This window comes from Ranitomeya imitator, chromosome 6 (genome assembly GCF_032444005.1).
Source record: "Ranitomeya imitator isolate aRanImi1 chromosome 6, aRanImi1.pri, whole genome shotgun sequence".
In the NCBI taxonomy this organism is placed as follows: domain Eukaryota; kingdom Metazoa; phylum Chordata; class Amphibia; order Anura; family Dendrobatidae; genus Ranitomeya; species Ranitomeya imitator.
The window spans coordinates 15706412-15730095 of NC_091287.1; the positions used below are offsets into that span (position 1 = coordinate 15706412).

At 53.3% G+C, this 23684-nt stretch overlaps 1 protein-coding gene across 2 annotated transcripts in view; it reads right to left on the reverse strand.

The window, feature by feature from the left end:
• NOS3 (nitric oxide synthase 3) overlaps positions 1-23684 on the reverse strand; it is a 103973-nt gene that overhangs the window by 16464 nt on the left and 63825 nt on the right. The window lies entirely within an intron of this gene.

A 23684-nucleotide genomic window follows, 5' to 3' on the forward strand; every position in this document is an offset into this window, starting at 1 on the left:
GGAAACAATGAACCTCCGCACTGCTGTTATTAGGCTAGACTCTGTTATTTTTATCACCCTTTTTTTTGGAGTAAGCCGATATAATATCCTTTTTTATACAACGGGGTGCGACTTGCAAAGTAATACATAACAGTCCATGAAACGAAGAAAAAAAAGTGCACTTACCCGTGTATGTAAAAAGTCACAACTTTATTCGGACAACATTACAGTAAATTTCAGGGAGAGTGTAGAAAAAATGCGGACAATGGACCCACAAAAAAAGAAAAAAGATTTGTTTTTTTGTTTTGAATTTGGACCTATGGATTCAATAATTAGATCAGTAATTCGTAAAAACTGGCATATCCTAGGTCGGGACACTGACTTGAAAGAAATGACAGATAGGGGGCCTTTATTTGCATGTCGACGTAGCAGAAATATTAGGGATCTGTTAGTGCGAAATAGGTTCTCCTCAGATCGGGATAATTGGCTCACATCAAATACATCTAAAGGAAATTTTAAATGCGGCCATTGTAATTTTTGTAAATACCATCTGACAGGCACCTATGTTAAAATTGGCCCCATCCAACATACGGTTCGAGATTTCATTTCATGCAGGTCCACTCATATTGTATATGTTATTTTTTGCCCATGTGGCTTTTATTATATAGGCAAGACAATCCGGCCGTTGTTCAAAAGAATAAGAGAACACTTTAATTCGGTGAGAACAGGCAAAGGGGTCCCAAGGTTTATTAACCATGTAAGAAATGAACACGATGGTAATATACATTCCTTACGTTTTGCGGGGTTGGAACAGGTTTCCTTACCAAAACAAGGTGGAGACTTGCAGCGCTTGTTACTCCAAAAAGAAGGGAGATGGATCATGCGTGCAGACGCTGCAGGCTCCCTAGGTTTAAATGAAAGGATCGACATGGCAGTTTTCCTCTGAAAAGTTATTATAAAATTCATTGCAATGTTATATTTCAGATTTATATCTTTGGTGGCATTGTTTTTAAATTATTTTTAAATGTGTTTTTGTAATTAATGTCTTCACATTTGTGATATAGGTGATTGGTTCACATTGTCGACAGGAGGAGTAATAGGAGGGGCAGCACCTTTCAGCTTATGCTGATATAGACCCACCCTATTTCCTCTCAGTGTTTGGACCCGTTGAAGTGCTGAGGCACGAAACGATCGTTGTCCGCATTTTTTCTACACTCTCCCTGAAATTTACTGTAATGTTGTCCGAATAAAGTTGTGACTTTTTACATACACGGGTAAGTGCACTTTTTTTTCTTCGTTTCATGGCTTGTCCAAGAGTAATACACCCATGGCCTATATGCACGCTCACCACGCAACCTCCATGGCCTCCATGCACAAATGAACAGACTTTCTTCATAAAAAAATTTCTGCCATCTATCAGGATGATGAAGATGAAACCAGGGAGGACACTTCAGCAATACAATGATTCCAAACACACATCCAAGGAAACTACAATGCTTTCAGAGAAAGAAAATAAAGCGGCTAGAATGGCCAAGACGATCACCGGACCTGAATCCTATAGAAAATATATGGAAGGAACTAAAGCTCAGAGTTCATAGAAGGAGCTATGGAAGCTTCAAAATGTAACGAGTGTTTGTGTGGAAGAATGGGACAAAATCCCACCTGAGCAATGCCTGCGACTAGTTTCTCCACACAGGTGGCATCTAGAAGCTTCATCACCAACAAAGGCTTTTATACGAAGTATCAATTACATTTCAGAAATGCGTTCAGTCCTTTTTCCCTGCGTCATTTCTCATTATTACACATAACTTATGGACATCAATGGCGATTCCTTTACCTGTGTGGATTGGATGGGTTGATACCGACATCTGGTGAGAATTTCATGGCAATAGCACCTTTAGAAATAGATTTACTTTGAAAATTGATGACGTCTTCAATACTAATTTTACCAGCAGAATTTCCTGCTGCAGTGAATTGGTTAATGTCCCCGTGTTGGTGGTTGTGGCCGTGTAGGACAATGGTGGCTCCATGCGGGTCCCTCCCTCCTTATCGCTCTCCATTTCCCCCTCTCAGCAGCAGGGAAGGAAAGCGATTGTGATAGAGGGGCTGCAGTGTTTATCCAGCTCAGTCCAGGACAGACCCTCCCTAATACGATGCCAGGAGGAAACGGTTGTGTCATAGGTAGTGTTGAGCGATACCTTCCGATATCGGAAAGTATCGGTATCGGTTTGGATCGGCCGATATTCAAAAAATATCGGATATCGCCGATACCGATACCCGATCCCAATGCAAGTCAATGGGACCAAAATATCGGAATTAAAATAAACCCTTTCTTTCCTTGTAGGTTCATTCTACCTGAAGGAAAACAACTAAGAATAATGTAGGATGTATGGGGGAGGTGGCGGAGACATTAAAGGCAATGAGGATTAGTCCAATCAAATAGAATAGCATGTTTTTTTTTTTTTTTTAAAGAAGTTCGGATTGAAAAAGATATTGAGTATGTAAATTTTTTTTATTTTGTCAGATATTGATGTTTCACTATTCCACGCCCTTCCCCTTCTTTTTTTTCTTTTTTTTTTTTTTCTTTTCCCACACTTTCATCTTCATCATCATCAGCATCCTTGACATCAACTTCTTCACCTTATTCATCTTCTTCTTCATCTTCTACCTATTTTTTTTTTTATTACATTCTTCATATTCATTTTCTTCAACTATTATTATTCTTCCTATTCTACATATTCTTTTTATTCCACTGTTATTATTCTTCCTATTCTACTTCTTCATCATATTCTCATTTGTGACAGGCATTCCCGTAGTTGTTATCTATAAAAGTTGGAAGATTACACCTTCCGTTCTGCCAGTCACAAAAGTTACATTTGTCCGCGTTCAGTTTGGCCTGCAGCATCAGGCTTTATCCAGGGGCACCACGAGGAGGAACGGACTCACCCCCATACACTGCTTAGTCTTCTTCTGCATATAATTTAGATAATATCTTTTGCTCTGATATTAAGTCTTATGCTTAATGTTCTTCTGCTCTTTGTTCTGCAGCCTCTTGTTCTTCTGCTTCTCGGTCTTCCATGTTGTCGTCTCCAGGGTCTTCGTCTCCAGTGTCGTCATCTCCGCCGTCGTCGTCTCAGCCGTCGTCGTCTCCGCCGTCGTCGTCGTCGTCGTCATCGGGGTGGTCTTCCGGGTCGTCGTCATCGGGGTGGTCTTCCGGGTTGTCGACGTTAGGGTCTTCAACTTGGAAATGTAGCAGAAGGTACAAGAAGGCTGAGAAAATGCCAAGAACCAGCTGATGGAACTGGAACTCGGATGGCTACCCGAAGGTTCAAGAGCCTATGGAACTACCGAGGACCAGCTGACGTTACTGGAACCCGGTTACTAAGCAGGAGGTACCCGTGCTAAAAAGCACTACCAAGGACCGCCTGACGTTGGCGGAACTCGGATACCCAGAAGGAGGCACCTAAGCCAAAGGCTCTGCCCGGAACCAGATGACGTTACTGGAACCAGGATGGGGAGCAGAAGGTACAAGAGCAAAAGACACTGCCGAGAACCAGCTGACGGTACTGGAACCCGGATGGGTAGCCGAATGTCCAAGAGCCAATGGAACTACCAAGGACCAGCTGACGTTACTGGAACCCGGTTACTAAGCAGGAGGTACCCGTGCCTGAAAGCACTACCAAGGACCACCTGACATTGGTGGAACTTGGATACCCAGAAGGAGGCACCTAAGCCAAAGGCTCTGCCCGGAACCAGCTGACGGTACTGGAACCAGGATGGGGAGCAGAAGGTACAAGAGCAAAAGACACTGCCGAGAACCAGCTGACGGTGCTGGAACCAGGTGGTGGACCCGAAGGCCCACAGGAGAGGAGAGAACAGCTAGGCCGCGAGGCAGCCGCAGTTACCGAACCCCAACAGTCCTACAGGGGGAGCTGGGCCTACTGGCACTACAGAACCAGCCTTGACTACCAGTTCACGCAGCCCACATAGGAAGCTCCTAAACTGGAGGCACCCTGGAGTTGGCTAACTCGACCGCCCCACGACGGGGCAAGCATAGGCGTCTCAGTGAAGTTGACACAACCCGGAAACAGCTGACGGTGCTGAAACCAGGCTTGGCACGAGGGAGTACCTGTGACAAGAACACTGCCGAGAACCAGCTGGCGGTGCTGGAACCCGGATGCGTTGCCCCAGTGTGCAAGAGCCAATGGCACGACCGAGGACCAGCTGACGGTGCTGGAACCCGGTTACTAAGCTGTAGGTGCCCGCGCTTAAAAGCACTACCAAGGACCGCCTGGCGTTGGCGGAACTCGGATACCCAGGAGGAGGCACCTTAGCCAAAGGCTCGGCCCGGAACCAGCTGACGGTGCTGGAACCAGGTGGTGGACCCGAAGGCCCACAGGAGAGGAGAGAACAGCTAGGCCGCGAGGCAGCCGCAGTTACCGAACCCCAACAGTCCTACAGGGGGAGCTGGGCCTACTGGCACTACAGAACCAGCCTTGACTACCAGTTCACGCAGCCCACATAGGAAGCTCCTAAACTGGAGGCACCCTGGAGTTGGCTAACTCGACCGCCCCACGACGGGGCAAGCATAGGCGTCTCAGTGAAGTTGACACAACCCGGAAACAGCTGACGGTGCTGAAACCAGGCTTGGCACGAGGGAGTACCTGTGACAAGAACACTGCCGAGAACCAGCTGGCGGTGCTGGAACCCGGATGCGTTGCCCCAGTGTGCAAGAGCCAATGGCACGACCGAGGACCAGCTGACGGTGCTGGAACCCGGTTACTAAGCTGTAGGTGCCCGCGCTTAAAAGCACTACCAAGGACCGCCTGGCGTTGGCGGAACTCGGATACCCAGGAGGAGGCACCTAAGCCAAAGGCTCGGCCCGGAACCAGCTGACGGTGCTGGAACCAGGTGGTGGACCCCAAGGCCCACAGGAGAGGAGAGAACAGCTAGGCCGCGAGGCAGCCGCAGTTACCGAACCCCAACAGTCCTACAGGGGGAGCTGGGCCTACTGGCACTACAGAACCAGCCTTGACTACCAGTTCACGCAGCCCACATAGGAAGCTCCTAAACTGGAGGCACCCTGGAGTTGGCTAACTCGACCGCCCCACGACGGGGCAAGCATAGGCGTCTCAGTGAAGTTGACACAACCCGGAAACAGCTGACGGTGCTGAAACCAGGCTTGGCACGAGGGAGTACCTGTGACAAGAACACTGCCGAGAACCAGCTGGCGGTGCTGGAACCCGGATGCGTTGCCCCAGTGTGCAAGAGCCAATGGCACGACCGAGGACCAGCTGACGGTGCTGGAACCCGGTTACTAAGCTGTAGGTGCCCGCGCTTAAAAGCACTACCAAGGACCGCCTGGCGTTGGCGGAACTCGGATACCCAGGAGGAGGCACCTTAGCCAAAGGCTCGGCCCGGAACCAGCTGACGGTGCTGGAACCAGGTGGTGGACCCGAAGGCCCACAGGAGAGGAGAGAACAGCTAGGCCGCGAGGCAGCCGCAGTTACCGAACCCCAACAGTCCTACAGGGGGAGCTGGGCCTACTGGCACTACAGAACCAGCCTTGACTACCAGTTCACGCAGCCCACATAGGAAGCTCCTAAACTGGAGGCACCCTGGAGTTGGCTAACTCGACCGCCCCACGACGGGGCAAGCATAGGCGTCTCAGTGAAGTTGACACAACCCGGAAACAGCTGACGGTGCTGAAACCAGGCTTGGCACGAGGGAGTACCTGTGACAAGAACACTGCCGAGAACCAGCTGGCGGTGCTGGAACCCGGATGCGTTGCCCCAGTGTGCAAGAGCCAATGGCACGACCGAGGACCAGCTGACGGTGCTGGAACCCGGTTACTAAGCTGTAGGTGCCCGCGCTTAAAAGCACTACCAAGGACCGCCTGGCGTTGGCGGAACTCGGATACCCAGGAGGAGGCACCTAAGCCAAAGGCTCGGCCCGGAACCAGCTGACGGTGCTGGAACCAGGTGGTGGACCCCAAGGCCCACAGGAGAGGAGAGAACAGCTAGGCCGCGAGGCAGCCGCAGTTACCGAACCCCAACAGTCCTACAGGGGGAGCTGGGCCTACTGGCACTACAGAACCAGCCTTGACTACCAGTTCACGCAGCCCACATAGGAAGCTCCTAAACTGGAGGCACCCTGGAGTTGGCTAACTCGACCGCCCCACGACGGGGCAAGCATAGGCGTCTCAGTGAAGTTGACACAACCCGGAAACAGCTGACGGTGCTGAAACCAGGCTTGGCACGAGGGAGTACCTGTGACAAGAACACTGCCGAGAACCAGCTGGCGGTGCTGGAACCCGGATGCGTTGCCCCAGTGTGCAAGAGCCAATGGCACGACCGAGGACCAGCTGACGGTGCTGGAACCCGGTTACTAAGCTGTAGGTGCCCGCGCTTAAAAGCACTACCAAGGACCGCCTGGCGTTGGCGGAACTCGGATACCCAGGAGGAGGCACCTAAGCCAAAGGCTCGGCCCGGAACCAGCTGACGGTGCTGGAACCAGGTGGTGGACCCCAAGGCCCACAGGAGAGGAGAGAACAGCTAGGCCGCGAGGCAGCCGCAGTTACCGAACCCCAACAGTCCTACAGGGGGAGCTGGGCCTACTGGCACTACAGAACCAGCCTTGACTACCAGTTCACGCAGCCCACATAGGAAGCTCCTAAACTGGAGGCACCCTGGAGTTGGCTAACTCGACCGCCCCACGACGGGGCAAGCATAGGCGTCTCAGTGAAGTTGACACAACCCGGAAACAGCTGACGGTGCTGAAACCAGGCTTGGCACGAGGGAGTACCTGTGACAAGAACACTGCCGAGAACCAGCTGGCGGTGCTGGAACCCGGATGCGTTGCCCCAGTGTGCAAGAGCCAATGGCACGACCGAGGACCAGCTGACGGTGCTGGAACCCGGTTACTAAGCTGTAGGTGCCCGCGCTTAAAAGCACTACCAAGGACCGCCTGGCGTTGGCGGAACTCGGATACCCAGGAGGAGGCACCTAAGCCAAAGGCTCGGCCCGGAACCAGCTGACGGTGCTGGAACCAGGTGGTGGACCCCAAGGCCCACAGGAGAGGAGAGAACAGCTAGGCCGCGAGGCAGCCGCAGTTACCGAACCCCAACAGTCCTACAGGGGGAGCTGGGCCTACTGGCACTACAGAACCAGCCTTGACTACCAGTTCACGCAGCCCACATAGGAAGCTCCTAAACTGGAGGCACCCTGGAGTTGGCTAACTCGACCGCCCCACGACGGGGCAAGCATAGGCGTCTCAGTGAAGTTGACACAACCCGGAAACAGCTGACGGTGCTGAAACCAGGCTTGGCACGAGGGAGTACCTGTGACAAGAACACTGCCGAGAACCAGCTGGCGGTGCTGGAACCCGGATGCGTTGCCCCAGTGTGCAAGAGCCAATGGCACGACCGAGGACCAGCTGACGGTGCTGGAACCCGGTTACTAAGCTGTAGGTGCCCGCGCTTAAAAGCACTACCAAGGACCGCCTGGCGTTGGCGGAACTCGGATACCCAGGAGGAGGCACCTTAGCCAAAGGCTCGGCCCGGAACCAGCTGACGGTGCTGGAACCAGGTGGTGGACCCGAAGGCCCACAGGAGAGGAGAGAACAGCTAGGCCGCGAGGCAGCCGCAGTTACCGAACCCCAACAGTCCTACAGGGGGAGCTGGGCCTACTGGCACTACAGAACCAGCCTTGACTACCAGTTCACGCAGCCCACATAGGAAGCTCCTAAACTGGAGGCACCCTGGAGTTGGCTAACTCGACCGCCCCACGACGGGGCAAGCATAGGCGTCTCAGTGAAGTTGACACAACCCGGAAACAGCTGACGGTGCTGAAACCAGGCTTGGCACGAGGGAGTACCTGTGACAAGAACACTGCCGAGAACCAGCTGGCGGTGCTGGAACCCGGATGCGTTGCCCCAGTGTGCAAGAGCCAATGGCACGACCGAGGACCAGCTGACGGTGCTGGAACCCGGTTACTAAGCTGTAGGTGCCCGCGCTTAAAAGCACTACCAAGGACCGCCTGGCGTTGGCGGAACTCGGATACCCAGGAGGAGGCACCTTAGCCAAAGGCTCGGCCCGGAACCAGCTGACGGTGCTGGAACCAGGTGGTGGACCCGAAGGCCCACAGGAGAGGAGAGAACAGCTAGGCCGCGAGGCAGCCGCAGTTACCGAACCCCAACAGTCCTACAGGGGGAGCTGGGCCTACTGGCACTACAGAACCAGCCTTGACTACCAGTTCACGCAGCCCACATAGGAAGCTCCTAAACTGGAGGCACCCTGGAGTTGGCTAACTCGACCGCCCCACGACGGGGCAAGCATAGGCGTCTCAGTGAAGTTGACACAACCCGGAAACAGCTGACGGTGCTGAAACCAGGCTTGGCACGAGGGAGTACCTGTGACAAGAACACTGCCGAGAACCAGCTGGCGGTGCTGGAACCCGGATGCGTTGCCCCAGTGTGCAAGAGCCAATGGCACGACCGAGGACCAGCTGACGGTGCTGGAACCCGGTTACTAAGCTGTAGGTGCCCGCGCTTAAAAGCACTACCAAGGACCGCCTGGCGTTGGCGGAACTCGGATACCCAGGAGGAGGCACCTTAGCCAAAGGCTCGGCCCGGAACCAGCTGACGGTGCTGGAACCAGGTGGTGGACCCGAAGGCCCACAGGAGAGGAGAGAACAGCTAGGCCGCGAGGCAGCCGCAGTTACCGAACCCCAACAGTCCTACAGGGGGAGCTGGGCCTACTGGCACTACAGAACCAGCCTTGACTACCAGTTCACGCAGCCCACATAGGAAGCTCCTAAACTGGAGGCACCCTGGAGTTGGCTAACTCGACCGCCCCACGACGGGGCAAGCATAGGCGTCTCAGTGAAGTTGACACAACCCGGAAACAGCTGACGGTGCTGAAACCAGGCTTGGCACGAGGGAGTACCTGTGACAAGAACACTGCCGAGAACCAGCTGGCGGTGCTGGAACCCGGATGCGTTGCCCCAGTGTGCAAGAGCCAATGGCACGACCGAGGACCAGCTGACGGTGCTGGAACCCGGTTACTAAGCTGTAGGTGCCCGCGCTTAAAAGCACTACCAAGGACCGCCTGGCGTTGGCGGAACTCGGATACCCAGGAGGAGGCACCTTAGCCAAAGGCTCGGCCCGGAACCAGCTGACGGTGCTGGAACCAGGTGGTGGACCCGAAGGCCCACAGGAGAGGAGAGAACAGCTAGGCCGCGAGGCAGCCGCAGTTACCGAACCCCAACAGTCCTACAGGGGGAGCTGGGCCTACTGGCACTACAGAACCAGCCTTGACTACCAGTTCACGCAGCCCACATAGGAAGCTCCTAAACTGGAGGCACCCTGGAGTTGGCTAACTCGACCGCCCCACGACGGGGCAAGCATAGGCGTCTCAGTGAAGTTGACACAACCCGGAAACAGCTGACGGTGCTGAAACCAGGCTTGGCACGAGGGAGTACCTGTGACAAGAACACTGCCGAGAACCAGCTGGCGGTGCTGGAACCCGGATGCGTTGCCCCAGTGTGCAAGAGCCAATGGCACGACCGAGGACCAGCTGACGGTGCTGGAACCCGGTTACTAAGCTGTAGGTGCCCGCGCTTAAAAGCACTACCAAGGACCGCCTGGCGTTGGCGGAACTCGGATACCCAGGAGGAGGCACCTAAGCCAAAGGCTCGGCCCGGAACCAGCTGACGGTGCTGGAACCAGGTGGTGGACCCCAAGGCCCACAGGAGAGGAGAGAACAGCTAGGCCGCGAGGCAGCCGCAGTTACCGAACCCCAACAGTCCTACAGGGGGAGCTGGGCCTACTGGCACTACAGAACCAGCCTTGACTACCAGTTCACGCAGCCCACATAGGAAGCTCCTAAACTGGAGGCACCCTGGAGTTGGCTAACTCGACCGCCCCACGACGGGGCAAGCATAGGCGTCTCAGTGAAGTTGACACAACCCGGAAACAGCTGACGGTGCTGAAACCAGGCTTGGCACGAGGGAGTACCTGTGACAAGAACACTGCCGAGAACCAGCTGGCGGTGCTGGAACCCGGATGCGTTGCCTTGCCTATTAAAGATTGTCTTCCTAGAGCCCCAACTAGCGGTGTTGGAGCAAAGGGTAAGCAGGGGGAGATGAGTGTAGGCCGAAGCCTGCACTGGAGGCAGCTTTGTGTCTGCGTTGCGTTTGCAGGACACTTTGCCGGCTACACACTGGGGGAACAGCTGGCGTTGCTGAACCCCACTAACACAATGGCGTGTGTTTTTATCTGTGCAGCTAGCACTTGCGGGCAAAAACTTGCGATGTTAGAGCCCGTGTTGAAGCAGGAGGAGGAGGAGAGGAGCAGAGTGTAGGCCGAAGCCTAGTTGAACCAATTTCAAAGGAAACCTTTAACCCCCCCCTCAGGTGTTACAAAGTACAAGAGACACACCTTGTGCAGTATTAATGCTGCACAAGTGAAAGGTTGCTCTATTTCATTCTACTTGCACACGCTGAATGAAAGACATACACAATTTACCCCATTCTACAGTAAAACTGTAGTGGATGCGTGACTTGGTTTTTTGATGAGACGCAGCACAGGTGTCCAAAATAACGCCTTGGTGCTTGGCGCAGCTTCCTGAGCGTTGTTATTTGCTGTACAGGAGTCTGCGCTCTTGTGTTATCCCTTGGCAATGCCCTGTTAGCGCTGCCCATCTTATGACCTCATTTCATGTTGGCCGGTGCGGTTAACGATGGCCATAAATCCCAGACCCACAGTGGCTTTTCCTAAAGTCACACTGCGGTGCTGGGATTCGTGGCCTTGAGCAGTAAATATTTTGGCCGCTCACACACGTCCTTACACCTGCTTCAGACTGGGCGGCCTCTGCTGATCCCTTCTCGCATGCCGCGGCCATGAGGCTGCACAGTCTGAAGAAGGCGGAAGGAGATGAGTTAAGACAGGCGAAGATATGCACTGCTCGTGCCCATCAATCACACCCTCGCAGTCAAAATAATTAAGACAACGAGGAGCATTTTATTCAGGCAGGGCGGACGAACAGGCGCAAGTAGCCAACCAATGATGTCAGAAGACGGGAAGCGCTACCAAGGGGGGTGCTGCGTATCATTAGAAAGGAAAGTCACACCTCAGGGACAGTGGAATGGTCTCAAAGAGACACATTTTGTACGTGTTGAGTTCCACGTGGGCAAGGAGAAAACGTCAGCCACCTTGTACAAATGCAGCAGTACTGCTGTACAAGGTGGCTGTTATACATAGAAACACCTGGGGGGGTGGGGGGCAGGCTCCCTTCAATTTCAGTTCATGTTCCTGCGTGGCGTTTGCAGGTCACGTTGCAAGCTACACAGCAGGGGAACAGCTGGCGTTGCTGAACCCCACTGACACATTGACTGGTGTTTTTCTCTGTGCAGATTGCATGTCCGGGCAAAAACTAGCGGTGTTAGAGCCCAGGGTCAGCAGGAGGAGGAGGAGAGGAGCAAAGTGTAGGCCGAAGCCTGCACTGGTGGCAGCTTTTGGTCGGTTGTGCCAGCGTGGCTTGTGCTGGACACGATGCCGGCTACACAGCGGGGGAACAGCTGGCGGTGCTGAACCACACTAACACATTGGCTGGTGTTTTTCTCTGTGCAGCTAGCATGTCCGGGCAGAAACTGGCGTTGTTTGAGCCCAGGGTCAGCAGGAGGAGGAGAGGAGCAAAGTGTAGGCCGAAGCCTGCACTGGTGGCAGCTTTTGTTCTGTTGTGCCAGCGTGGCTTGTGCTGGACACGTTGCCGACTACACAGCAGGGGAACAGCTGGCGGTGCTGAACCCCACTAACACATTGGCTGGTGTTTTTCTCTGTGCAGCTAGCATTTCCGGGCAAAAACTAGCGGTGTTTGAGCCCAGGGTCAGCAGGAGGAGTAGAGGAGCAGAGTGTAGGCCGAAGCCTAGTTGAACCAATTTCAAAGGTTACCTTTAACCCCCCCCTCAGGTGTTGCAAGGTACAAGAGCCACACCTTGAACAGCATTAATGATGCACAAGTCAAAGGTTGCTCTATTTAATTTTGCTCCTTGCACACGCTGAATTAAACACGTACACTATTTAGCCCATTATACTGTCAAACAGTTGTGGAGGCGTGACTTGTCTTTTTAACGAGACGCAGCACAGGTGTCAAAATTTGCACCTAGGTACTGGGCGCAGATTCCTGAGCGTTGTTATTTGCTGTACAGGAGTCTGCGCTCTTGTGTTATCCCTTGGCAATACCCTGTTAGTGCAGGCCGTCTCATGACCTCATTTCATGTTGGCCGGTGCGGTTAACGATGGCCATAAATCCCAGACCCACAGTGGCTTTTCCTAAAGTCACACTGCGGTGCTGGGATTCGTGGCCTTGTGCAGTAAATATGTTCGCCGCTCACACATGTCCTTACACCTGCTTCAGACTGGGCGGCCTCAGCTGATCCCTTATCGCATGCCGCGGCCATGAGGCCGCACAGTCAGAAGAAGGCGGAAGGAGGGGAGTGAAAACAGGGGAACATATGCACTGCTCGTGCCCATCAATCACACCCTCGCAGTCAAAATATATGAGACAACGGGGGGCGTTGTGTCGGGCAGGGGGGACGCACAGGCACAGCCAGCCAACCAATGATGTCAGGAGACGGGCAGCGCTAACAATGGGGGTGCTGCGTGTCATTACAAAGGAAAGTCACACCTCAGGGACATTGTAATGGTCTCTAATGAGACACATTTTTTACGTGTTGAGTTCCACGTGGGCAAGGAGAAAAAGTCAGCCACCTCGTACAAATGCAGCAGTACTGCTGTACAAGGTGGCTGATATACATAGAAACACCTGTGGGTGGGGGGCAGGCTCCCTTCAATTTCAGTTCATGTGCCTGCGTGGCGTTTGCAGGTCACGTTGCAAGCTGCACAGCAGGGGAACAGCTGGCGGTGCTGAACCCCACTAACACATTGGCTGGTGTTTTTCTCTGTGCAGCTAGCATGTCCGGGCAGAAACTGGCGTTGTTTGAGCCCAGGGTCAGCAGGAGGAGGAGAGGAGCAAAGTGTAGGCCGAAGCCTGCACTGGTGGCAGCTTTTGTTCTGTTGTGCCAGCGTGGCTTGTGCTGGACACGTTGCCGACTACACAGCAGGGGAACAGCTGGCGGTGCTGAACCCCACTAACACATTGGCTGGTGTTTTTCTCTGTGCAGCTAGCATTTCCGGGCAAAAACTAGCGGTGTTTGAGCCCAGGGTCAGCAGGAGGAGTAGAGGAGCAGAGTGTTGGCCAAAGCCTAGTTGAACCAATTTCAAAGGTTACCTTTAACCCCCCCCTCAGGTGTTGCAAGGTACAAGAGCCACACCTTGAACAGCATTATTGATGCACAAGTCAAAGGTTGCTCTATTTAATTTTGCTCCTTGCACACGCTGAATTAAACACGTACACTATTTAGCCCATTATACTGTCAAACAGTAGTGGAGGCGTGACTACTAGTCTTTTTAAGGAGACGCAGCACAGGTGTACAAATTTACACCTAGGTGCTGTGCGCAGATTCCTTACCGTTGTTATTTCCAGTACAGGAAACTGCGCTCTTGTGTTATCCCTTGGCAATACCCTGTTAGTGCAGGCCGTCTCATGACCTCATTTCATGTTGGCCGGTGCGGTTAACGATGGCCATAAATCCCAGACCCACAGTGGCTTTTCCTAAAGTCACACTGCGGTGCTGGGATTCGTGGCCTTGTGCAGTAAATATGTTCGCCGCTCACACATGTCCTTACACCTGCTTCAGACTGGGCGGCCTCAGCTGATCCCTTATCGCATGCCGCGGCCATGAGGCCGCACAGTCAGAAGAAGGCGGAAGGAGGGGAGTGAAAACAGGGGAACATATGCACTGCTCGTGCCCATCAATCACACCCTCGCAGTCAAAATATATGAGACAACGGGGGGCGTTGTGTCGGGCAGGGGGGACGCACAGGCACAGCCAGCCAACCAATGATGTCAGGAGACGGGCAGCGCTAACAATGGGGGTGCTGCGTGTCATTAAAAAGGAAAGTCACACCTCAGGGACATTGTAATGGTCTGTAATGAGACACATTTTGTACTTGTTGAGTTCCACGTGTGCAAGGAGAAAAAGTCAGCCACCTTGTCCAAATGCAGCAGTACTGCTGTACAAGGTGGCTGTTATACATAGAAACACCTGGGGGGGTGGGGGGCAGGCTCCCTTCAATTTCAGTTCATGTGCCTGCGTGGCGTTTGCAGGTCACGTTGCAAGCTACACAGCAGGGGAACAGCTGGCGTTGCTGAACCCCACTGACACATTGACTGGTGTTTTTCTCTGTGCAGATTGCATGTCCGGGCAAAAACTAGCGGTGTTAGAGCCCAGGGTCAGCAGGAGGAGGAGGAGAGGAGCAAAGTGTAGGCCGAAGCCTGCACTGGTGGCAGCTTTTGGTCGGTTGTGCCAGCGTGGCTTGTGCTGGACACGATGCCGGCTACACAGCGGGGGAACAGCTGGCGGTGCTGAACCACACTAACACATTGGCTGGTGTTTTTCTCTGTGCAGCTAGCATGTCCGGGCAGAAACTGGCGTTGTTTGAGCCCAGGGTCAGCAGGAGGAGGAGAGGAGCAAAGTGTAGGCCGAAGCCTGCACTGGTGGCAGCTTTTGGTCGGTTGTGCCAGCGTGGCTTGTGCTGGACACGTTGCCGACTACACAGCAGGGGAACAGCTGGCGGTGCTGAACCCCACTAACACATTGGCTGGTGTTTTTCTCTGTGCAGCTAGCATTTCCGGGCAAAAACTAGCGGTGTTTGAGCCCAGGGTCAGCAGGAGGAGGAGAGGAGCAGAGTGTAGGCCGAAGCCTAGTTGAACCAATTTCAAAGGTTACCTTTAACCCCCCCCTCAGGTGTTGCAAGGTACAAGAGCCACACCTTGAACAGCATTAATGATGCACAAGTCAAAGGTTGCTCTATTTAATTTTGCTCCTTGCACACGCTGAATTAAACACGTACACTATTTAGCCCATTATACTGTCAAACAGTTGTGGAGGCGTGACTTGTCTTTTTAACGAGACGCAGCACAGGTGTCAAAATTTGCACCTAGGTACTGGGCGCAGATTCCTGAGCGTTGTTATTTGCTGTACAGGAGTCTGCGCTATTGTGATCCCTTGGCCATGCGCTGTGAGCGCTTCCTGTCTTCTGACCTCATTTCATGTCGGCCGTTGCGGTTAGCGATGGACATGAATCCCAGACCCACAGTGTGTTTTTAAAAAATCACACTGCGGTGCTGGGATTCGTGCCCTGGTGCACTAAATAGGTTTGCCGCTTACACATGTCCTTACACCTGCTCCAGACTGGGCGGCCTCAGCTGATCCCTTATCGCCTACCACGGCCAGGAGGCCGCACAGTCTGAAGAAGGCGGAAGGAGATGAGTTAAGACAGGCGAACATATGCACTGCTCGTGCCCATAAACCACACCCTCGCTGACAAAATAAATATGACAACGAGGGGCGTTGTTTCTAGCAGGGCGGATGCACAGGCGCAGCCAGCTAACCATGATGACAAAAGACGGGAAACGCTACCAAGGGGGGTGCTGCGTATCATTACAAAGGAAAGTCACACCTCAGGGACAGTGGAATGGTCTCAATGAGACACATTTTGTACGTGTTGAGTTCCACGTGGGCAAGGAGAAAAAGTCAGCCACCTTGTACAAATGCAGCAGTACTGCTGTACTAGGTGGCTGTTATACATAGAAACACCTGGGGGGGTGGGGCCAGGTTCCCTTTTAATTTCAGTTCCTGTGCCTGCATGGCGTTTGCAGGTCACGTTGCCGGCTACACAGCAGGGGAACAGCTGGCGTTGCTGAACCCCACTAACACATTGGCTGGTGTTTTTCTCTGTGCAGCTAGCACTTCCGGGCAAAAACTAGCGGTGTTTGAGCCCAGGGTCAGCAGGAGGAGGAGAGGAGCAGAGTGTAGGCCGAAGCCTGCACTGGTGGCAGCTTTTGTTCTGTTGTGCCAGCGTGGCTTGTGCTGGACACGTTGCCGACTACACAGCAGGGGAACAGCTGGCGGTGCTGAACCCCACTGACACATCACCTAGTGTTTTTTTCTGTGTAGACAACACTTCCAGGTGGCAACTGACAGTGTTGAAACCCAGGGAATCAAAGAGGAGCAGAGTGTAGGCCGAAGCCTGCAGTGGAGCAAGTTGAAAGGGAACCTTTAACCCCCCCCCCCAGGCATTTGTTGCTGAAAGAGCCATCTTGTACAGCAGTAATACTGCACATGGAAAATGGTGGCTCCGAAAATTATGCTCCTTGCAAACGCTGAAGTACACACTCATATAATGTGTCCCCTCACACCGTCAAACCATCCCGGAAGTGGGACTTTCCTTTGTAATGTGACACAGCACAGCCGTCATTCCAACCCCCTTGGTGCCGGGCACCACCTCCTCAACGTTGTTTGGTTCTGTCACGGAGCCCGCACTGTAATGTTATCCCTTGGCCATGCACAGTTAGCGGTGCCCGTCTTCTGACATCATGTAGGTGTCAGGCTGGCAGTGCCTGTGCGTCCAAGCTGCCCGAGATCCAACCTTGCAGTGTCATCTAATGTAGTCCCACTGCGGGCCAGGGATCCATGGGCATGCGCAGTGCATATCATCGCCTCTCACTCACCTCCTTCCTGCTTCTTCAGACTGTGCGGCGTCACGGCCGTGGCATGCTATTAGGGATCAGCTGACGCCGCCTAGTCTGAAGAAGCGTGAAGAAGGGGAGTGAGAGGCTAGTATATGCACTGCGCATGGCCATGGATACCAGGCCCACTGTGGGATCACATTAGACGACACTGCGAGGTGTGATTTCGGGCAGCGTGGACGCACAGGCGCAGCCAGGACGACAACAAATGATGTCAGAGGACGGGCAGCGCAAACTGTGCATGGCCAAGGGATAACATAACAGCGCAGGGTCCATGACGGAATCAAACAACGCTAAGGAGGCAGCGCACGGTGCCAAGGGGGTAGCAATGACGGCTGTGCTGCGTCACATTACAAAGGAAAGTCCCACCTCCAGGACGGTTGGACGGTGTGAGGGGACACATTACATGAGTGTGTAGTTCAGCGTTTGCAAGGAGCATAATTTCAAGAGCGACCTTTCCCTTGTGCAGTATTAGTGCTGCACATGGTGGCTCTTTCAGTAACAAACGCCTAGGGGGGGGGGGGGACAGGTCCCCTTACATTTTAGTTGTGCCAGCGTGGCGGTCGCATGACACGTTGCCGGATACACAGCTGGGGATCAGCTGACGTTACTGAACCCCAATAACAGAGGAGCGACTGTTGACTGTGCACACAGCACTTCCAGGCACCAACTGGCGGTGTTAGAGCCCAGGGACAGCAGGAGGAGCAGATTGGAGGTATTGCCGCACACACAGCTGGGGATCAGCTGACGTTACTGAACCCCAATAACAGAGGAGCGACTGTTGACTGTGCACACAGCACTTCCAGGCACCAACTGGCGGTGTTAGAGCCCAGGGACAGCAGGAGGAGCAGAGGAACAGAGTGTAGGCCGAAGCCTGATTGGAGCAAGTTGAAAGGAAACCTTTAACCCCCCCCCCCAAGACGTTTGTAGCTGAAAGAGCCATGTTGTGCAGCACTAAGGATGCAAAAGGAAAAGGTTGCTCTTTTAATTATGCTCCTTGCAAACACCGAAGTAAACACTAAAAATGTGTCCCTTTATACCGTTAAACCGTTCCGGAGGTGCGAATTTCCTTCGTAATGGGACACAGCACAGCTGTCATTCCTATCCCCTTGATGCCGTGCGCTGCCTCCTCAGCGTTGTTTTAAGCTGCCACGGAGCCTGCGCTGTTCTGTTAGCCCTTGGCCATGCCCAATTAGCGCTGCCTGTCTTCTGACATAATTTGGTGTCAGGCTGTCAGTGCCTGTGCGTCCACGCTGCTCCAGATCCCACCTCGCAGTCTCATCTAACGTAATCCCACTGCGGGCCTTGGAACCATGGGCATGCACAGTGCATAACCTCGACTCTCACTCCCCTCCTTCCCTCTTCTTCAGACTGTGCGGTGTCACGGCCGTGGCATGCTAGGGATCAGCTGACGGCGCACAGTCTAAAGAAGGCGGAGGGAAATGAGCGAGAGCCCGAGGGGAAGATATGCACTGCGCATGCCCATGGATCCCAGGCCCGCAGTGTGACTCAATCAGAAGACACTGCGAGGCGGGATCTCGGGCACCGCGGCCGCACAGGCGCAGCCAGCCTGACACCAAATTATGTCAGAAGACAGGCAGCGCAAATAGGGCATGCCCAAGGGATAACAGAACAGCGCAGGCTCCGTGACAGCTTAAAACAACGCTGAGGAGGCAGCGCATGGCACCAAGGGGGTAGGAATGACGGCTGTGCTGCGTCACATTACGAAGGAAAGTCCCAGCTCCGGGACGGTATAACGGTATCAGTGAACACATTTTATAAGTGTTAAGTTCTGCGTGTGCAAAGAGCTAAAAAAAAAGAGCTACCTTTTCCTTGTGCAGCATTACTGCTGCACAAGATGGCTCTTTCAGTAACAAACGACGGGGGGGGGGGGGGGGGACAGGTTCCCTTACATTTAGGTTGTTGTGCCAGCGTGGCGGTCGCAGGACACATTGCCGGCTACACAGCTGGGGATCAGCTGACGTTACTGAAACCCAATAACACTGGGTCGTATGTTTTTACTGTGCAGCCTGCACTTCTGAGCCGCAACTGGCGGTGTTGGAGCCCAGGAATAGCAGTTCAGGTGGTAGAAAGATGAACACAGCAGGAGACCTGGATGACACCCAATTACTTAATCAGGCAGAGGAGTGGCAAATTCCTGCGAGATCCAGGCCTGGTTCATTTTCAGGAAAGTAAGCCGGTCAACGTTATCGGAGGATAGTCGCATGCGACGGTCTGTTAGTACACCACCTGCGGCACTAAAGACACGTTCCGATAAGACACTAGCCGCAGGGCAAGCCAGCACCTCCAATGCATACTGGCTTAGCTCTGGCCATGTATCCAGCTTAGAGACCCAAAACTTGAACGGGGAAGAGCCGTCTGGGAGTACAGTAAGAGGGCAAGCCATGTAGTCTGTCACCATCTGACGGAACCGTTGCCTCCTGCTGACTGGAGCCGCCGGTGATGGTGTAGACATTTGGGGCGGGCACACAAAAGTGTGCCAGAGTTGTGCCATACTGGGCTTGCCTTGGGCAGAGGCACTGCTTCTGCTCCCTCTTTGGGCAGAGCCTCCCCCACTGCCTCGACGCACTGAGCTGCTTTGTAAAGCACTAGCAGCACTCCTCTCAGTTGGACAGGAGAAGATGATGGAATTCACCAGTGTGTCGTGGTACTCCCGCAATTTACGCTCCCGGGTCAACGCAGGGATGAGGTTTTGGACGTTGTCCCGGTAGCGAGGATCGAGGAGGGTGAACACCCAATAATCAGGCATGTTGAGAATGTGGTCGATGCGGCGGTCGTTTCTCAGGCACTGCAGCATGAAATCCACCATGTGCTGCAGAGTGCCAACCGGCCCAGAAACGCTGTCCCCTGCTTGAGACATGATCTCTGCCCGCTCGTCATCACCCCACCCTCGCTGTACACACTGACCACTGGACAATTGTGTCGCTCCCTCCTCTGGACGGAGCTCTTCCTCCTCCATTGACTCCTCCTCATCCTCCTCACAAATTGGCCCCTGCGTACCCCTTTGTGAGGAACCACGTGGCGCTGACTCTCCAGAAGCTGATGGAAAAGGTGACTCCTCATCCTCCACCTCTTCCACCACATCATCCCTTAACCCTTGCAAAGTTTGCTGAAGCAGGCAGATAAGGGGGACAGTCATGCTGACTAGTGCATCATCTGCACTTGCCATCCGCGTGGAATAATCAAAAGGACGCAAAACCTGGCAGACGTCCTTCATAGTGGCCCACTCTGTGGTTGTGAAGTCTGATCGGCGCTGACTGCGACTTCTTTGCGCCTGATGCAGCTGGTACTCCATAACTGCTTGCTGCTGCTCACACAACCGCTCCAACATATGTAACGTGGAATTCCACCGGGTAGGTAGGTCACATATGATGCGGTGTTCCGGAAGGCGGAATCGGCGCTGCAGAGCAGCAATGCGGGATCTGGCCAAGCTGGAACGCCGCAAGTGAGCACACTCTAGGCGGACCTTGTGCAGCAGGGCATCAAGATCCGGATAGTCCCTCAGAAAACTCTGCACAACCAAATTGAGCACATGTGCCAGACATGGGATGTGAGTGAGGTTGCCAAGGGCCAAAGCTGCCACCAGATTTCGGCCATTGTCACACACTACCATGCCTGGCTGGAGATTCGCTGGCAGTAACCACACATCGCTCTCCTGCTTTATAGCATTCCAGAGCTCCTGCGCTGTGTGGCTTCGATGCCCCAATGAAACTAGTTTCAAGACGGCCTGCTGACGTTTGGCCACGGCTGTGCTCATGTCGGTCATAGGTAAACGTTCACGGGTCCATGTGGGGGTGGACTGTGACGGATCCTGCAGAGAGGAATCAGAGGAACTGGTGTAAGAGGAGGAGTCGATGCGTACAGACTGGATTCCTGCAATCCTTGGAGTGGGCAGGACACGTCCTGCGCCACTCGCACGATCTGTACCTGGCTCAACAACATTAACCCAATGGGCAGTGAGGGAAACATATCGCCCCTGTCCATGCTGACTGGTCCACGCATCGGTGGTGAGGTGGACCTTGCTACTGACGGCGTTCAGTAGCGCATGTTTTATGTTTGCCTCAACATGCCTGTGCAGGGCAGGGACAGCCTGCCTGCTGAAGTAAAAGCGGCTGGGCACCTTGTACTGTGGGACTGCCAATGCCATCAAGTCACGGAAGCTGTCAGTCTCCACCAGCCTGAACGAGAGCATTTCCAGGGACAACAGTTTGGCAATGCCTGCATTCAGAGCCTGTGCTCGGGGGTGGTTGGCCGAGAATACCCGCCTTTTCTCCCATGCCTGTACTACCGATGGCTGTAGAGTAGACTGGGAGTGTGAGGATGATTGGGAAGGTGGTGCTGTGGGTGGAATTACACAAGGTCTCTGGGAGGAAGCCAAACCAGCTGTGCGTGAGCTGGAGGAAGAGGCAACACGAGCTGAAGAGGTGGTAGCTGCCGCTGTTGGTTGGCCTACATCTTCAGTGTGTTTCTGTAACTCCACCGCGTGCCTGGTCCGCACATGTTTCCACATATTTGTGGTATTGAGGTTGCTGACATTTTTCCCTCTTTTTACTTTATGATGACACAGCTTGCATTTGACAAAACAAATGTCATCTGCAACTGTGTCAAAAAAGGACCAGGCACTGCAAGTCTTGGGAGCGCCCTTTTTGGCTTTGGAAAGAGACAGGCTCCTAACGGGTGCCAAAGTGGAGGCTACAGGCTCCGCAGTCTTCCCCCTCCCTCTCCCTCTTTGGCCCGTAAGAGGAAGCTCTTCCTCTGAGCTGCTCCCACCACCTTCCTGTTCCTCACGCCACGATGGGTCAAGGACCTCATCATCTCCACTACCCTCTGCCACCAACTGCTCCTCCTGGGTAGTCTCAGCAGCACAGTACGCACGAGAAAGCGGCACCTGAGTTTCATCATCAGATGCGTACTGCGCTGTGGTCACCGGAGGCACTGGCCCACCTGCCTCTTCAGAGTCAGAGAGAAAAAGGTGTTGGGCATCACTGCACACTGCCTCTTCTTCCATTTCTCCAATGCTGCTTGGCTGGCCCCCTGTTTCCAAGCCAAGAGATTCAGAGAACAGAAGTAGAGACGGCTCCTGTCCTGGGCTCTCTGACTGCCTGGCCAATTTGGCAGGTGGTGAAGAGACAGATGGCTGCTCTCCAGTGCTCTGTGCCTGAGAGGATGTGGCACTAACTGAAGTCGATGCCGAGGCGTTAGCTGCCATCCACCCGACAACGGCTTCAATTTGGTCTTCACGCAGCAGCGGTGCACGGCGCTCTCCGACAAAGCTGCGCATGAAGGACTGTTCCCTGCTGAAACTGAGTGACGACGAGTCACCGGCGCCCGCAGCAGGCACAGAATCACCACGTCCTCTCCCTGCTCCTCTCCCTGCTCCGCGCCCACGCCCACGTGCCTTACTCCCTGCCCTCTTCATCTTGGTTGACAGATAAAGATAAGCAGAAAAGTACTAAGGCCTTAGTGTGCTTATTCCTGTAATGCTCCTCCTAACAGGTGTAAGAAACACTAATGTTGTAAATTGTGGACTAAACTTTATTATTTTGCAAATGTGGCCTACACAAGTGTAAGTTGTGTTTGGTGAACTTAACCTTTTTTTTGGTGCAGATCGGGCTACAGAGCTAGTTTAAATCACACGGAGACCGTGCAGACAGCCGTAAACGGCGCTGCAAGGCCAAGAAACCCTCCTCTCGGTTATCCTATATAGTGTTTTTCCACTATTTAGCTGGATACGAGTGGAAAGACACTAATAGGAATTTTTTTTTTCAAATTTTAAACTGGCTGCACTATTTGAAAAAAAGGAAATTGTTTTTCAAGGTATGAGGCAGTAACGCACCCTGAGCTGAATCCAACCGGCTATGGCTGCACACAGACTACAGGGCGAGCTGCGCTCACACAGAGACCGTGCAGACAGCCGTAAACGGCGCTGCAAGGCCAAAAAACCCTCCTCTAGGTTATCCTATATAGTGTTTTTCCACTATTTAGCTGGATACGAGTGGAAAGACACTAATAGGAATTTTTTTTTTCAAATTTTAAACAGGCTGCACTATTTGAAAAAAAGGAAAATTTTTCTCAAGGTATGAGCCAGTAACGAACCCTGAGCTGAATCCAACCGGCTATGGCTGCACACAGACTACAGGGCGAGCTGGGCTCACACGGAGACCGTGCAGACAGCCGTAAACGGCGCTGCAAGGCCAAAAAACCCTCCTCTCGGTTATCCTATATAGTGTTTTTCCACTATTTAGCTGGATACGAGTGGAAAGACACTAATAGGAATTTTTTTTTTCAGATTTTAAACAGGCTGCACTATTTGAAAAAAAGGGAAATTTTTCTCAAGGTATGAGCCAGTAACGAACCCTGAGCTGAATCCAACCGGCTATGGCTGCACACAGACTACAGGGCGAGCTGGGCTCACACGGAGACCGTGCAGACAGCCGTAAACGGCGCTGCAAGGCCAAAAAACCCTCCTCTAGGTTATCCTATATAGTGTTTTTCCACTATTTAGCTGGATACGAGTGGAAAGACACTAATAGGAATTTTTTTTTTCAAATTTTAAACAGGCTGCACTATTTGAAAAAAAGGAAAATTTTTCTCAAGGTATGAGCCAGTAACGAACCCTGAGCTGAATCCAACCGGCTATGGCTGCACACAGACTACAGGGCGAGCTGGGCTCACACGGAGACCGTGCAGACAGCCGTAAACGGCGCTGCAAGGCCCAAAAACCCCCCTCTAGGTTATCCTATGTAGTGTTTTTCCACAATAGAGCTGGAGACTGGTGGAAAAACACTAATAGGAAATTTGAGAAAAAATGTGCAGCAGGCTGCACTAAGAGCAAAAAAGAACAACTGTGTGAGGCAGTGTGAACCCCCCCTGAGCTGAATACAACCGGGTATATGGCTGCACACAGACTACAGAGTGAGCTGCACACACACACACACACAGAGACCTTGCAGAACGCTGTTAAAACAGCGCTGCAAGGCAAGAGCAAGGTGAACAGTGAAGAACACACAGCGTTTTGCTAAATTAGCCTTTG